Here is a 15,194-nt window from a genome sequence, read left to right as displayed (position 1 = left end):
AATTATTTGAAAACCTTCAGACAAAACTCATCAGCAGATTGAATGCATTTCTTTCCAAACAAGTTCTAGCAACATATAGAAACTGCTGCAAACTGCACCTTACATAATGAAGAAATAGGTTGTCTGCTATAGTTAGCTTTCTAGAGGGAAAAGAGGAGATTGAAATCCAGCAGCTTCTAATTGCAGTGTGGTGTCCTGGATTGGAACTTGGGACAGAAAAAGGACTTCAGTGAAAAAACTGATGATACAGCCTGGAGCTGAGGTAAGAGTAATTTAACAGTGTTGGTTTCTTGGTTTTGACAAAGGTACCATGGTAATTTACAATTAACATTAGGGGAAGTGAGGGATATATGGGAACTTCCTGTGCTATCTTTACAACATTTCTGTAAATCAAAATTCTTCCAAAATAGAACATTAAAAATATTTTAAAATCACTGACTTCAAATTATGAAAACAGAAATTTTTGTTGATTTGATGCTAAGTCCCAAAAGAATTCTTAAAACTGTTATTAAAGCATGCTTAGAGTTTCCAAAATTTTCACATTGTTGCTTAGATATTCAGAATGCCTTGTTCGTTCATTATTAATAACTATTATATTTATTAGATATTTGATCTAGTTCCATCTGGATACTTTAAGGCAGATATACATTTTTAAATCCCCACCCAGCTATGCTTGGCAGTTAAAAATGTTTAAGCTATATGACTATCTCCCATCTGTGCTACAGATAGTGGGTTTGCATCCCTCCCTGCTGGCATAAAACATATAAGCAGGTTACGAAAGTAAAGGTAGAAGTATTCTCTGCCCTGTGACTCTTTGTTTAGATCCAAAAGCTTCTACTTGTAAGTCACTCAAGGTCTGCACCACATAATATTCTCAGAGAATTCAGCATGGTTAGTATCAAGCCTGGACACTCCTTGGGGATATAGAAGCAAGGCTCTTTGAGGACTGGGTGATGCTAAGTGGGACACCCTAAGTAATCCCTCTAAAGACCCTACACCTAAAAAAGGCATTGCCTCAGCTCCCTTATCTTTCTAGCTCTTTCAAATAATTCTTGATCCTCAATGCCCCAGATTCCTAGATTTGAACATGACTTCCCTCTTGGAGAACTGACTGCTTAATCATCATTGCTTTATCCTGTCTTTCTATGATCCTTGAACTCAGGTCTTCTAAGTTCCATAAATGCTGCATGGTGACTGTACTCTCAAACCACCTGTTCTAATATGTTTGATGGGAATTGTTATTCATGGGAAAAGTGGGAAGCATTCAAGATTTTTCCTCAAATTCTAAGAGAAAAAGTCATTAATGGGTAAGAGGGTTGCAGGACCTATAACGAACAAAAAAGACCATTGCCCAAAGCAGATGGAAAAAAAAAATCAACATCTTTGCCAGAAAGAAGCCAATGATCTTTCTGATTAGAAATCATTGAAAATAGCATTGTTAGCTTACTGAAATCTCAGATTAATCATCAATAAAATGGTATATTACCTATGTAACAGGACTATTTTGAAGATTTAAAAACCTATAACATTTAGTGGTAGAGTTATAGGTATGTAAGTACTCAGTGAATGGTAGTTATTTCTCATGATTTTAATCATAATGTCAGGATGATATTTTCAAATGTTAACAGGTTTATTTTTCAATCAAACTTGTTGCCCTGTAATTTATTCATGGACATGTGGACCATATCATCCATTGCATCAGGGGAGGGAAGTTCTAATAAACTTAGAGAAAAGTACTTTGGAGTTTTTAAAGCATAAGCCCTGTAGAAACATGGAACACAGAAAACACGAAGTCTCAGAGTCCTGCAACCCACCATGGAAACTAGACAGCATCTGGACACAGGAAGGGAGGGAAAACTTTAAAGACATGCTAGAGTAAAAGTGGGGCCCTTGGCAAGGGGGAATTTTTATGTTGCCTTCTAGACATGGTCTCCCCATGAGGGAGAAAGAACTATAGAAATCCCAGAGAGATGTGGACCAATTTTCTTAATGGTGGCCCACATAAAGCTCTTTTTATTGCAGAAATGAAAGAAGAAAAGGAGACCACCAAGGCAGGCTGTTGAGAGGAGTACAGTAATGTAGGAAGTAGCCTAGGCAGAGAATTCTAGATGGGCAGAGATGGGGGTGAGTGAATACTTAGAGATCTGAGTGACTCCAAGCATGTCACTGGGATTGCATCCTGGTGAGAAAGGGGTAGAGTGAGTAAAAAAAAAAAAAAAGCCTAAGTGGGGGGAAAAAGCTATCAGAGCCCACAAGTCCCTGTGGTCAGAATGAGGAACTTAGACTACAGAATAATGGGAGCTATAGAGTGGCAGGACTCAAGTAACATTTTTAGAGGATCACTCGGACTGCTATGTGGGAAGGCATTGGAAGAGGGCAAGAAAAAAAAGCAGGTTAACAGAGAAGTCTATGAAAACCATCCAAATGAAAGACTGATTTGGGGCAATGGAGGTAAAGATAAATGAACATTTTTGAGGTATATTTTGGAGGTTGTGGTAGCCTAAGTAATCCCACCCACACCCCATAAATGTCCATACCCTGATCTCTAGAGTTTGGGATTATGTACATGGCAAAAGGGACTCTGTGGATGTAATGAAGGTTATGGACCTTAAGATGGGGAGATTTCCTTGAATGATCCTGAATTATCCAGGGAGGTCCAATCTAGTCTAATCACATGAACTCTTGAAAGGAAAACTCTGTCCAGCTGGAAGCTGAGAGAGGACTTTAGAGACATGTGGTTTAAGGAGAAGATATTCAAAGTGTGAGAACAACTTGACAGGCTGTTACTGCCTCCTGAGCATAGCACAGGCTGGTGCTTAAACAGACAGGTCTAACACAGCTCACAGAGTCCTCAGGCATCTGGTGGGCAGGTGCAGCAGAAGGTCTCCTGTGTACCCAACAGAGTCTTAGAAATGGTAAAGGGTGAGAGAGAGCACCAGGGAGGTTCTTTTTTTATTCCCAGATGGCTTAGGAGTATCGGAAGGATCTACAGACAGGAATAGAAGCTGGGTTGAAAGAATGATGAATCCTGAAGACCACCCCACCTACACCCCATTGCCTTGTCACTGTGTGTGTGATAACATAGACACAGCCCTGGGGAGAGTTGGGGGAGATTTCAAATGGACTTGGAGGAATTGTCCACTTGAAATAGAAATTCGGTTTGGATGCAGAAGAATAAAATAGAGGTAATTTCTTGCATATGTAAATTCCTAGTCTGCCATTCATAGTCCTGGAGTTAAACTCCTGCCATCATCACTGCTGTCACCACCAGGCTTTATTATCATCGTCAAACGACACTGAGAGGCAAAGTAGATGTCCAGAGGGTAAAACAGGGCAAGAGGAGGTGAAGATACATGGTAGAAAATGAACGCTATGGCAGTCCCTTATACTCTCCGTCTGGTGTTCTGCCAGTGGAGGTGGCGGCCAGGGGAAGTTCACTAGGTTGTTTTGGTCAGAGGGCAAGTGCTGGACAATCACACTACAGAGGCCCATCATGTGCATACAGGCATAGCTCCAAGCTCTACTTCCTCATCTACTCTTCTGTTACCCATTCTCCGGTAATTGCTTATTCATTTCCTCTTTCTGTAAATTTTTTCCCAATTTGTTCATCAGCTTTTCTGATTACCAAACAACATGCTTTAAATTTGGCAAGCTGACTTCGTGATGAATGATTATAAATGCACATATTTATTTTCTTTCTCAACATTTTTAAAAGCTAATTCATCTACAACCTTCTGTTTGAACAGTGCAATCATTTAAATGGATTTAGGAAAGAGCATGCTCTATAATAATCTTTAAAGATACATTTGAGACTTAATACCTTCATGAGAATTAATCTCCGATTCACCTTGACTCTGAACTCCGACAAATCTCTGCTCTTTTGCCTCTCTGCCTATAAAGTTATGCTATTCTTTAATTAACTTTGGATATAATATGGTGTACTTAATTAAATTTTTGGAACACTCCTACAAAAAGTTGTATTGGACTCATTCTCAAAATAAGGAAACAGAGGATTGGAAAAGGAAGGACTGGCACACATAGAAAATTTTGGGAAAACCAGACAAATTTTTCATAGTAGGTACCCCTGAGCAGTGACAATCATGACGGGTGAGGATAAAGGTCCTATTACCTCCTTGCTCTATTGCTGGAATTTCAATTTTACTGAAAACACAGTTTAATAATTTAAAATGTTCAAAAAATAAAATTACCCTGTAATTATGAGTTCCCTGTTCCTTAGTCTGACTGATCAATACACTGGAATAATTTGTGGCTGTCTTCATCTCCCAAATTAATTCTTGGTTTCTTTCTATTGAATGCTCAGTTCAACCGAAAATCCTTTGAACCTTTTTTTCCTTTTGATTTTCCTCTGATAGATTATCTAATCTAGCTCATTTTTCAGTAATTATTTAGTTAGGGATATTTACCAACACCTACTATGTGCTCAGCATTGTAATGGACATTGCGGAAGATACAGAATAGTGGTTAAAGTAGTAATACAAAATTATAGTGGATATTATTTATCAAACACATATAGGCCAGAGAATATTTTAAGAGCTTTACATGAATTACCTCCTTTTATTTCCCACAACAACCATCATCCAGTGAAGTATACCATTATTCTCTCCATTTTATAGATGAGGAACTTAAGTTTTAGAGAAATCAAGTAAATTGCCCAAGGTCAATCAGCTAGTAAGAGATACGTGGGATTTGAACACAGCCTGTTTGACTCCAGAGCCTGAGCACTTAGCTTCTTAGGAGGCTCTGTGAGGGGTTTACTGCAGAGCTGGCAAGACAAGACTCATACCCACACTCACCAACCAACCAAAATCCATATCCAAAATAGTATTGAGCAAAGGTCACAGTTTATGGGAAGCTCAATGTTTGTGATGTCAAAAGCACTCAGTTTAGGACTGTGGAATAGACTAAATAAGTGCAAAAGAACATGGATCAGAGTTCAGTACTGTGGGAATTTAGAGTCAGAGTGCAGCAATGGCTACTGTAGTTAAGGAAAACTTGGTGAGGAGGAGTCGGGGTTTATTTTTTTATTTTTTTTAAAGATTTTATTTATTTGACAGAGAGAGACACAGAGAGAGGGGGAACACAAGCAGGGGGAGTGGGAGAGGAAGAAGCAGGCTTTCTGCCAAGCAGGGAGCCCGATGAGGGGCACGAACCAAGGGCCCTGGGATCATGACCTGAGCTGAAGGCACACACTTAAAGACTGAGCCACCCAGGTGCTCCGAGGAGTTGGGCTTTAAAGCTAGGGCTGGGGCAATATTTAGAAAGTGAAGCCAGAAAGGGGATAAGCAAAGGTGTAGGGCAATAGTGAGTCATGGCTGTTTCTCCAAAAGAAAAGAGATGGCTTGGCTTGCATGATGGGTGCATACTGAGGAATGGGGAGAAATAAGTCTGGGAGAACAGGGGACGTGGCTGTGAGACCAGCGCCTTGCAAGCTTGGCTCAGCAGATTTAATGTGGTAGAGAAGCAGGAGGGATGGTAATAATATAGTAATAACACAGAGGCTTTACAGTTGGCCCTGTTCTTGCAAAGATATTGTCTCACCTAATGTGTTTGTGGAATATTAATCTGGCAGGAAATTGATTGGAAGAGCGAGGGCTTAGAGTCAGTGAAACCCGTTAGGACACTACTATTAGCCAGAAGTATAATGAGGACAGTCTGAAGTGGGGTCAGGATAATTAAAGGGAAATGGAGGATTTAATAGCTACTGAATGCCAACTCTGTGTCAGAGACTTTATACATGCTCTCCAGTGTTCGAAACAATTGCATGCAATATATGATATTCTGGCATGAGCTCAAGGCCTGGTTCAAACATTAACTTGTGACCTTAGGCAAGTTATATAAATTTTCGTTGTCTCATTTTTGCAACAAAATCTTATTGAGCACCTACTACATTCCAAGCATTGGTCTAGGTCTCTGGGATAGAGTGCTGAACTGAACAATCCTTGCACTTATAAAACTCACAGTCTAGGAAGGAAACTGATATTAATATATAAATGCAGTAGTTTCGTATTGCTGCCGTAACAAATTACCACAAGGAGCAATTTTAGTGGCTTAAAACAAAACAAAACAATAAAAAAAGACCTGAAAAAAATGTTTGTTACTCACTGTTCTGTAGTTCAGAAATCCAGGATGGCTCAGCTGGTGTCTCTGCTCCTGGTTTCACAAGTCCAAAATTAAGGTATCATCCAGCTGGGCTCTTATTGGACGGCTTTGGGAAGAATCCGCTGCCCAGCTCATTCAGATTGTTGGCAGACTCTAATTGCTTGTGGCTGTAGGACCAAGGCCCATTTCTTTGCTGGCTGTCGACTGGAGGCCTCTCTGAACTTCTCCAGGTGTCTCTCCAGTCCTAGCACACAAGCCCTGCTGATACACAGTCAGCAACAGCCTGCCACACCATTCTTGAACTTGGAATCTCTGACCCCTTTTTATACCTCCTCCCTCTGACCGCCTCTTCTGCTTCCAGCTGGAGATGGTTCTCTCTTTTTAAGAACTCATATGATTAGATTGGACCCACCTGGATAATTCTCCCCATTTTTAAGGTCAGTAAGGTCAGTAACCTTGATTACATCTGCAAAGTCCTCTCTGCTATTAACATAACATATTCACAAGTTCCCGAGATTTGGGTATGGGCATCTTTGTGTGAGGACATTATTCAGCCTACCACAGCCTTCAAAAATATATCTCAAATTTATTCAATTCTCTTTATTTTCACTGCCCCAAAACAGTCTTTCATGTGCACTGATCCCATGGACTTCTAACCAGTTTCTCTGCTTTTGTGCTTGGCCCTTTCCAATCCCTTCCCACAGAGCTGTCAGAGTGCTCTAAAATTTGCCACTCAAGTCATGTCATTTTATAGCTTCCATTGTTCAGTTTTGAGGTTAAGGAGATTTTTGTTGACCGCTCATTAGAAAACTGGTCCTCTCCACCAGTTTCTTACAAGACACATTTTCCCTTCATGCTAAGTATCAGTTTGTAATAATAGACAAGATTAAACATAGCACTTACTAGGTACTAGGCATTGTTTTAAAAACCTTTAATACCATGATGCATTTAATTTTCCCAAAAATCCTATGAGGTAAGCAATATATTTTTTTTTTAAGATTTTGTTTATTTATTTGAGAGAGAGAATGAGATAGAGAGAGAGAGCATGAGAAGGAGGAGGGTCAGAGGGAGAAGCAGACTCCCCGCCGAGCAGGGAGCCCGATGCGGGACTCGATCCCAGGACTCCGGGATCATGACCTGAGCCGAAGGCAGTCGCTTAACCGACTGAGCCACCCAGGCGCCCTGAGGTAAGCAATATTATTACTTCCATTTTATAGGTGAAGAAACTGAAGCTTAGAGAGGTTAAATAGTGTCCAAGGTGATAACCAATAGGTAAAAGAACCCAAGAGGTCCAGCTCTAGTGTCTACAATTCTTAATATGCAACAATGCTACCATCTATGTGTAATAAAATATTTACCTGTTTGTCTAATGTAGTAGGCAAAATAATGTCCTCCCAAAGAAGTCCATACCCTAATCCCAAAATCTGTAAATATGTTACAGTACATGGCAAAATTGACTTTGCAGACACAATTATGGTTATTTCTCAGCTGGCTTTAAGATGGGAACAATATTCTGGATTATCCAGATGGACTCAATCTAATTATATAAGGCCTTTCAAAGCAGAGAACTGTCTCCAGCTAGAAGCAGAGGGAGGCAGCAGAAGGGGAAGGCAGAGGAAATCAAAGCATGAGGGGGCACTGGAGCCACTCTTGCTAAGGGGGCCCTATGGAAGGCATGGGAAGAAATGCTGTCAATCCCTAGGATCAAAGACTAGCACCCAATTGACAACCAGCAAAGAAACTGGGACCTCAGTCCTGTAACCACAAAGAACTGAACTCAGCCAGCAGTCTCAATGAGCTTGGAAAAGGATTCACTCCCAGAACTGCCAGAAGGAAACTCATCCCTGCCAACATCTTGATTTTAGCCTTGTGATACTCTAGGCTGAGAACCAACTGAGCCATGCTGTACCCCGATTTCTGACCTTCAGAACTGGGGGAATGGATGATGTTTTAGACTGCTAAATTTGTGGTAATTTATCATAGTAGCAAAAGAACACTAATACAGAGGTTAACTAAACAGGGCTTAGTTATGATTGAAAGTAGGAAAGATGAGTTCTCAATAATAACAATGTTTTAAGATTAAGAAACTTGACTGTCATCATTTATTGAATCAGGGAAGGAATCAGAGCTCAAGAGTTAGGTTTTTTATATATTAGGCAGTTGGGTATATTGACTTGGAGCTCAAAGACAGGTCTTGGGTTTAGAGCAACCATTAGGGGAGTCATTGGTATATAGCATCATTTTCTTCATCTAAAAAAGCTGATATTAATAATAATACTAGTTATGGTAAAGGGCTGTTAGAAGAAAATGGCATAATATATATAAAATACCAGAACAGTGCCTGGAATTTGATAGGTGCCCAATAAATATTTGGTATTCTATATTATGATTTCCAATTTCCTTATGAAGAAACTGATGCTCAATTTCAGAAACTTGCCCATGTGTCTGGCAAATAATGGAGCCAAGACTTAAACCCATATCTGCTGGCTCTGCAGTCTGTTCTCTCTCCTGTACCATAAAAGATTGTAAATCTTAATTCAACATGTAGAAGGATCTCCAAATGCTTTTTTTGTCAGGGTTTTAGGTTAGAAACATGAGAAACCATATCCGATTAATTGAATCAAAGAAAGTAAAGCATTGGGTGCCTTACAGAATCCTAGAAAAGCTGGAAAACTAGGCTAAGAAAATGGGCAGAAACCAAGGATGCCAAGCAGCAGGAGGTAGCCAGAAGAACTACTAAGCAAGCCTACCTCTGTCATCAACTGGAATTAGTCCATGTAGTTGGCACTGAATGTTGAGCATTCCAGCTGTCACCAATGGTCTGGATCCTGAATATTGTGACTACTATCTCTGAAACCTCTGGAATGAACTACCTACTGTCTCTGCTTTCCTTGAATCACTCCTTCCATATTAAGTTCTGGCTTAGGGTATTATCAAAGATACTATTTGGGCTACAGTGGGCTGAATTGTGTCTTCCCTGCCCCTAGTGTCCTATGTTGAAGTCCTAACCTCTAGTACTTGGAATGTGACCATATTTTGAGATTGGGGCTTCACAGAAATAATTAAATTAAAATGAGGTCATTAGGGTTGGCCGTAATCCAATATGATTGGTGTCCTTATAAGAAAGGAAATTTGGTCACAAGCATGTACAGAGGGAAGAAAATGTGAAGACACAGAGAAGACATCTCTAAGCCAGATGGAGAGACCTGGAACAGATTTTTACTCAGGGCCCTCAGAAGGAACCAATGCTGCTAACACTTTGATTTTGAACTTCCAGCCTTCAGAACTGTGAGAAAATAAATTACTATTGTTTAAACCACCCAGTCTGTGGTAATTTGGTAAGGCAGCCCTAGCAAACCAATACAGATACAAAAGGGGTTCAGACAGTAATCCAGTGCTTGGTCTGACACTTGAATTACCCCCACTGACATCTGGACATTTATTCTCTGCATTAGAATTAGGTCCACAATACAAGACATAGATTTTAACCTGCTCTTTTCCTTCAACAAGTCTCAAATGTTCCCCAAATATATAGCCATGATAATGTGGGAATGCTTATACAGTACTGCATTTCCTTTATAAAAGAAGTGATAAATGAGAAAATCCTTCACATTGACTTTTTATGAAAGACTTGAATCTTTTGGACAAATTCACCTTTGAAAAATCCCACTTAAAACCAATTTTAGGTGTTGCACAGATAATTGTGCAATTGCATAACTAAACTCAATTCATTTCTCTTTAATCTGTCCTTTATCTAGCATTCCCTTTCCCAACAAATGAAAATTCTATCCACCTGGTTTCTTAGTCCAGAAACCTGTGAGATATTTTTGACTACTGCCTCATTCAAATTCCTCATTCAATTAATCACCATCTGTTGTTGACTCAACTACCTAAAATAGTCTTCTGCCCCATCTACTTCTCTCATCCTTTCTGCTGCTACCCTAGGCCAGCACATCATCATTTGTCCCCAAAATTGCCACCACAAAATCCTACTTGTTTCTTCTTGACTGCAGACTGCATTCCTCCAATCTTGTCTCTAGTATTCTGCAACTCAGTTCTGGCAAGCATTTAGATCCTTCACTGGCTTTCCATGGCCCTCTAGAACATGAGAGCTTCTTTGCCTGGTGTACTTAGTTCTTGGGTATCTGGTCTTTGCCTCCCTCTGAGGTTTTACCTCTTCTCTCTCCCCCAGTCCCGCTTTTAGTTCCTACCACACCACCACCATTTAATGTCTATTTTTCTGCTGTCCCTAGGCCTTTGTACTCAGTATTCCCTTTGCCTAAAAACCTTTGCCTGTCTTCCCAGAATTCCCTTTTAACTATTTAAAGTTTCTGTTTAGATATCAGGTCTCAGTGCTTCATTTACTAGATGTGTCATTATAAAATAAAATTTATTTATAAAAATAAATCTGTACTTCAGCTCCTTCATCAGTAAAATGGGTATAAAATTGAATCCTCTTCATTGAGATATTTTATAGAATAACAGAGTTAAGTTTTATAAGATGCTCATAACAGCCAAGTGACCACTTAAAACACTCAGTAAATGGTTGCTGTTACTATTCTTTTCATTATCCTTTTTTAGGAAGATTTCTTTGGTCACTTCAATCCTGAACTCAAAACTGACTTTGGAATGCCTTGTATATACTTCCATAGGACCATACATTTTCCTGATATGAGCACATATACCTTGTTCAAAGTATTGTGTGACTTGTCCATGAGCTCCATGAAGGCACATTTTTATCTCTAATGCCCAGCATAATGGGGGCACCTAATACATTTTTCTTGAAAGAATGAGATTTTTCTGTTATCAATTCTTCCAGTAGAGGCATCAAGCTTGATCTGGAATTTGCTTTGGCAGGCATGACCTAAAGCTCTGTAATGTCCCTCTGAGCTTGTACACCTACATCAGTCACAAGCATTGAGCAAAAGATTGAAGATAGAAGTGCCACAAAAGATGGTAGAGAGGACCAAATTAAACTAATGTTTACTAATGAGGGTCTCTACTAATGTTAAACTAATGTTTACTAATGTTACTAATGAGGGTCAAACTTGTGCTAGCCAATGATTATGACTCAACCTTCATAACAACTAAATGAGTCAGGCGTTATTTCCCCAATTTTATAGATGGTATAACTGAGGACCAAGTAAATGAAGACTTTTGCTCAAGATCATACAGACAGTGTTAGTACTTACTATCAAACTAATTTTTGACCAAAGTTTTTGCACTTCGCATATTGCCAGGTTGCATAGTCATTCCCCATAGGGGAAAGCAGTGATGAAAATATGAAATATTAAGCATATATACAAAGATATTTGAAGCTCTTCATGGCATCTAAGATTACAAATTAATTTTTTTTAATCTTCTTTGCATTGATCTTTCTGCAAATTACCTCTTAAGCAATCAGTGTTTGGCACTTACCAAATTCTCAATAAATACTTGGTGAACATTCCATGTGTGAATGTTGCTTAATACCTTGGGATATGGCTTCAGCACTTCCCAGTGAATTCAATACAGGAAGAAATACTTGAGCTCATTTTATGCAATAGCCAGACTCAGGAATCAGTAGCTAGCTACTCATGAATTTGAATCCATGGTATATCTTTCTTCAATCAGTAAAGATGTGGCCCTGAACTATCTGACTTTTTCTATAGAGAGGAATTGACTTATCCCCAGAAAACTTGGTGTTCTTTCTTCATCATGGAGAAGCATCCTGGCTAGCACAAACCTTTTCTGGGATGAGGAAAATGCCAATGATGTGGGTGTGTCTGAACCTCACTGTGGGCATTTGTCATTTCATATTTCTCTGTTTTAATTCAAATCCTACACTATGGAAACAACATATGACATCCTGAAATAGTTCTGCCAACTCATCTTCTGTTAACTTTAAAAATAGCTAACATTTACTGAGTGCTTACTATGTGCTGACACTGTATAAAACTCATTACTGTCATCATCTTGCTAATCTTCATAACAATGCTGGTAAATTTTAATATTTTTCCCTTTTATAGGTAGTGTGTTCAAACTAGATCAGCCAACAAAAGGCATAGCCAAAAGCCCATGTTTCTAATCACAATGATATATTGCTTTGGTAAAGAGTACTACTATCCATGGGACACCAGAAAGATGTTAGAATAGAATATTTTTTTCTAGTCAACAGTCTAGTGAAATCTCCTCTACTTAATGGCTTTCATAAATCTTGCTATTAGAAAGTGAATGCCTGGTGCTTTTGTCTCTGCCTCTTTCTTTGAAGTGTGTTAATAGATTTCTGTTGTGTGTCTTTTGATCAAAGACCATGGTCTTACCTTTTGTTGGTATCTCTATGTCATACAATGCTTTGCAGTTGAAGACACACAATAAATACCTTGTTAATTAAATGACTAGAGATGCTGCAGAAAACTCATGATTCAGGCAAATGGTGGTCCACATGTTTGGGCTTTGACCTGTGGTTATCAAGCATGAGAATCCCAGACTATAGGTGGCACTTGATTTCTTTCTAATTATAGGCTGCCTGGCCTTTTGGTTACTGTTCGTCAGTGAAAAAGAATTATCAAACTAGCCAAGTTGTTTCCTTAATTACATCTTACCAAGATCATCTTGAGTAGAATGAGTAAAATTACATGATTTACTTTTTATATAGACAATGATAAAACTATCAAAGTTTCTAAGTGATAAGTAGCAGCAGAATTTTTTTTAGATACCTGACATATATTTGGATGAAACTTCTTAATATAAAGAAGATAGGAGATATATCTGACTTGGACACCAATAAATTTGGAGCAGACTTCTCCAACATAATCCATTCATAATAATTAACTGAGTTAATGCCAGAAATTGGACCAAACTCTTAGTGTACCAAGAATGAATCTTTATCTGGCCAGATCAGGGAAATGTCCCAGTACCTCAAATGGCTTCTGTCAGGTTGATTGTGGTGATGTATGTCATAGTGCTTTGAAAAGTACAGAGAAGGAAAAAAAAAAAGAGCAAGGATATGCTTCATTATGTAGTCCAGTGAGCCTGCATAATGTCATTGGTGAGAATAGGCCCCAGGAAATAGGAAAATAACTTGCAAATACCTTTGCTTGAAAAGCCTCTATTGGAGACTAGAAATTATTCTTATCTTTGTGAAAAGAGGAAGAGAGAAAGGAGGCAGGAAAAGAGAAGAAGGATAGAGAAGTGATAACAAATAAAAATAAGGAAGAGTTAGGGAGATGTTGGATATTACAAATGAAAATGGATGGTGATTGCTGGAGGGATTACTAAATTTTGTTGGGGTCTGAACTAGAGAAAAGAAATAAATTCCCTTCCTCCTTTGGTGACATTGAGAAATGTGAGAAGTTGGCATCAGCCTCTGGTTTTAGAGTAAACAAATAGCATAGAACTAAAGTGCCTAAGTGTTAACTAATTGGCCACTGGTTTCCTAAAGGTCAGAGAGTGGGGCACTGCTGAATGATCATCAGGATGATATCCTTTCTACAAAGTCCAATGGAATGACTGCCCACCTGTTTATTCAGTATAATGGAGGTCCTACACACAGAGAATCATTAGTCCAGCATCCTAAGAGGGAAGCATATTTGCAATATTTTATACGGATCCTAAATTAAAGTCATAATTAGTTATAGTTTAATCCAGTGATGTGTCTATTTTAAGAGTTCCTGTCTCATATCAATGTACTTTTTGAGTTTCAAAAGAGAGAAATGTGCTAAAATGTCATTACTATCAAAAGTAATGTAGAAGGGGGGAGTGGAGCAAGATAGCGGAGGAGTAGGAGACCTGGATTTCGTCTCCTCTCAGGAATTCAGCTGGATAGGGATCAAACCATTCTGAACACCTACAAACTCAACAGGAGATCGAAGAAAAGAATAGCAACAACTCTCTGAACAGAAAAGCGATCACTTTCTGGAAGGTAGGACGTGCAGAGAAGTGAATCCCAGGCGATATTCGGGAGGATAGACGGCTGGGGAGGGGCCTCTGTTGGCCGCTTCTGGCAAGTGATAGAGCCGCAGAGCACAAAATCAGAACTTTTAGAAGTCTGCTCCGCTGAGGGATGTCACTCCGGGGGCTAAGTGGGGGTGGAACCCTCGTGGGACAGTGTGGTCTCAGGACCCTCGGGGTCACAGAAAGACCGGGGGTGCCTGAGTGTGGCAGAGCTCCCAGGTATTGGAGCGGGGAATCCGGCTGCAGAGATGGAGCCCAGGCATGGGCTCTCAGCTCGGGGTTGCCATAAACCGTGATCCGCGGCACAGTCAGGACCCTGCTCCTCCAGCAGGGACCCAACAAGCGGCAGATCCAGGGAGACTCACCGTCTTCCCCTGGAAGGAGAGGTGCGGGAGTGCACCGCAGGGATCTGCTGGGTTTGGAGACTCCACACCGAGTCGGGTGCCAGAGATAGAAATGCGCAGTCACAGGCCGGGTGAGCACGGAGTGCGGCCGGAGACCGGGGAGACGGGAGTGACTGACGGCTTTTCTCTGGGGGCTCACTGAGGAACGGGGCCCTGAGTTCTCGGCTCCTCCAAGGCGGAGATTGGGAGGCCGCCGTTTTCACTCTCTGCCTCCAAAGCTGTATGGAAAGCTTGCAGGGAACAAAAGCTCCTGAGAGCAAACCCGAGCAGATTACTTAGCCCTGACCGGGCAAGGGCAGAGCAATTCCGCCTCCGGCCAAGACATTTAGAAACCACAGCAACAGGCCCCTCCCCCAGAAGATCAGCAAAAACAGCCACCCAAGACCAAGTTTACCGATCAATGAGAACGGCAGAACTCCAGTGCTAGGGGAATAATGCACATAGAATGGATGGCTTTTTTTACCATGATTCTTTAGTCTTTCAAAGTTAATTTTTTTAAACTTATTTTTTTTTAATTTTTCTTTTTCCCTTTTTCAACCAACATCTAATCAATCCCTTTTTTAAAAAACATTTTTATTTTTCATTTTTAGAGTCATATTCTATCCCTTCATAGTAGTTACCCGTATTTTTGGCATATATATATGTTGTTCTCTCTTTAAAATTTTGAGATAGTTTCTTCCAACAGATCAAAATATACGCTAAATCTCTAGTGTATGTTTTTTTTCCTACTCCCCT

General features: G+C 39.9%; 1 long non-coding RNA gene across 1 annotated transcript in view; it reads right to left on the bottom strand.

Moving 5' to 3' along the window:
• Positions 1–14,509: 14,509 nt before the first annotated feature.
• The window catches only part of LOC145716254 (uncharacterized), a 56,089-nt gene continuing 55,404 nt past the window's right edge, over positions 14,510–15,194 (bottom strand). The window contains exon 2 of the long non-coding RNA XR_014138813.1: positions 14,510–14,593. This is a non-coding gene — a long non-coding RNA (uncharacterized LOC145716254). The remainder of the gene's footprint in view (positions 14,594–15,194) is intronic.

This window comes from Leptonychotes weddellii, chromosome 11 (assembly GCF_054177405.1).
Source record: "Leptonychotes weddellii isolate Sample4059 chromosome 11, ASM5417740v2, whole genome shotgun sequence".
Lineage (NCBI taxonomy): Eukaryota > Metazoa > Chordata > Mammalia > Carnivora > Phocidae > Leptonychotes > Leptonychotes weddellii.
This window is presented reverse-complemented; position numbering and strand designations above follow the sequence as displayed.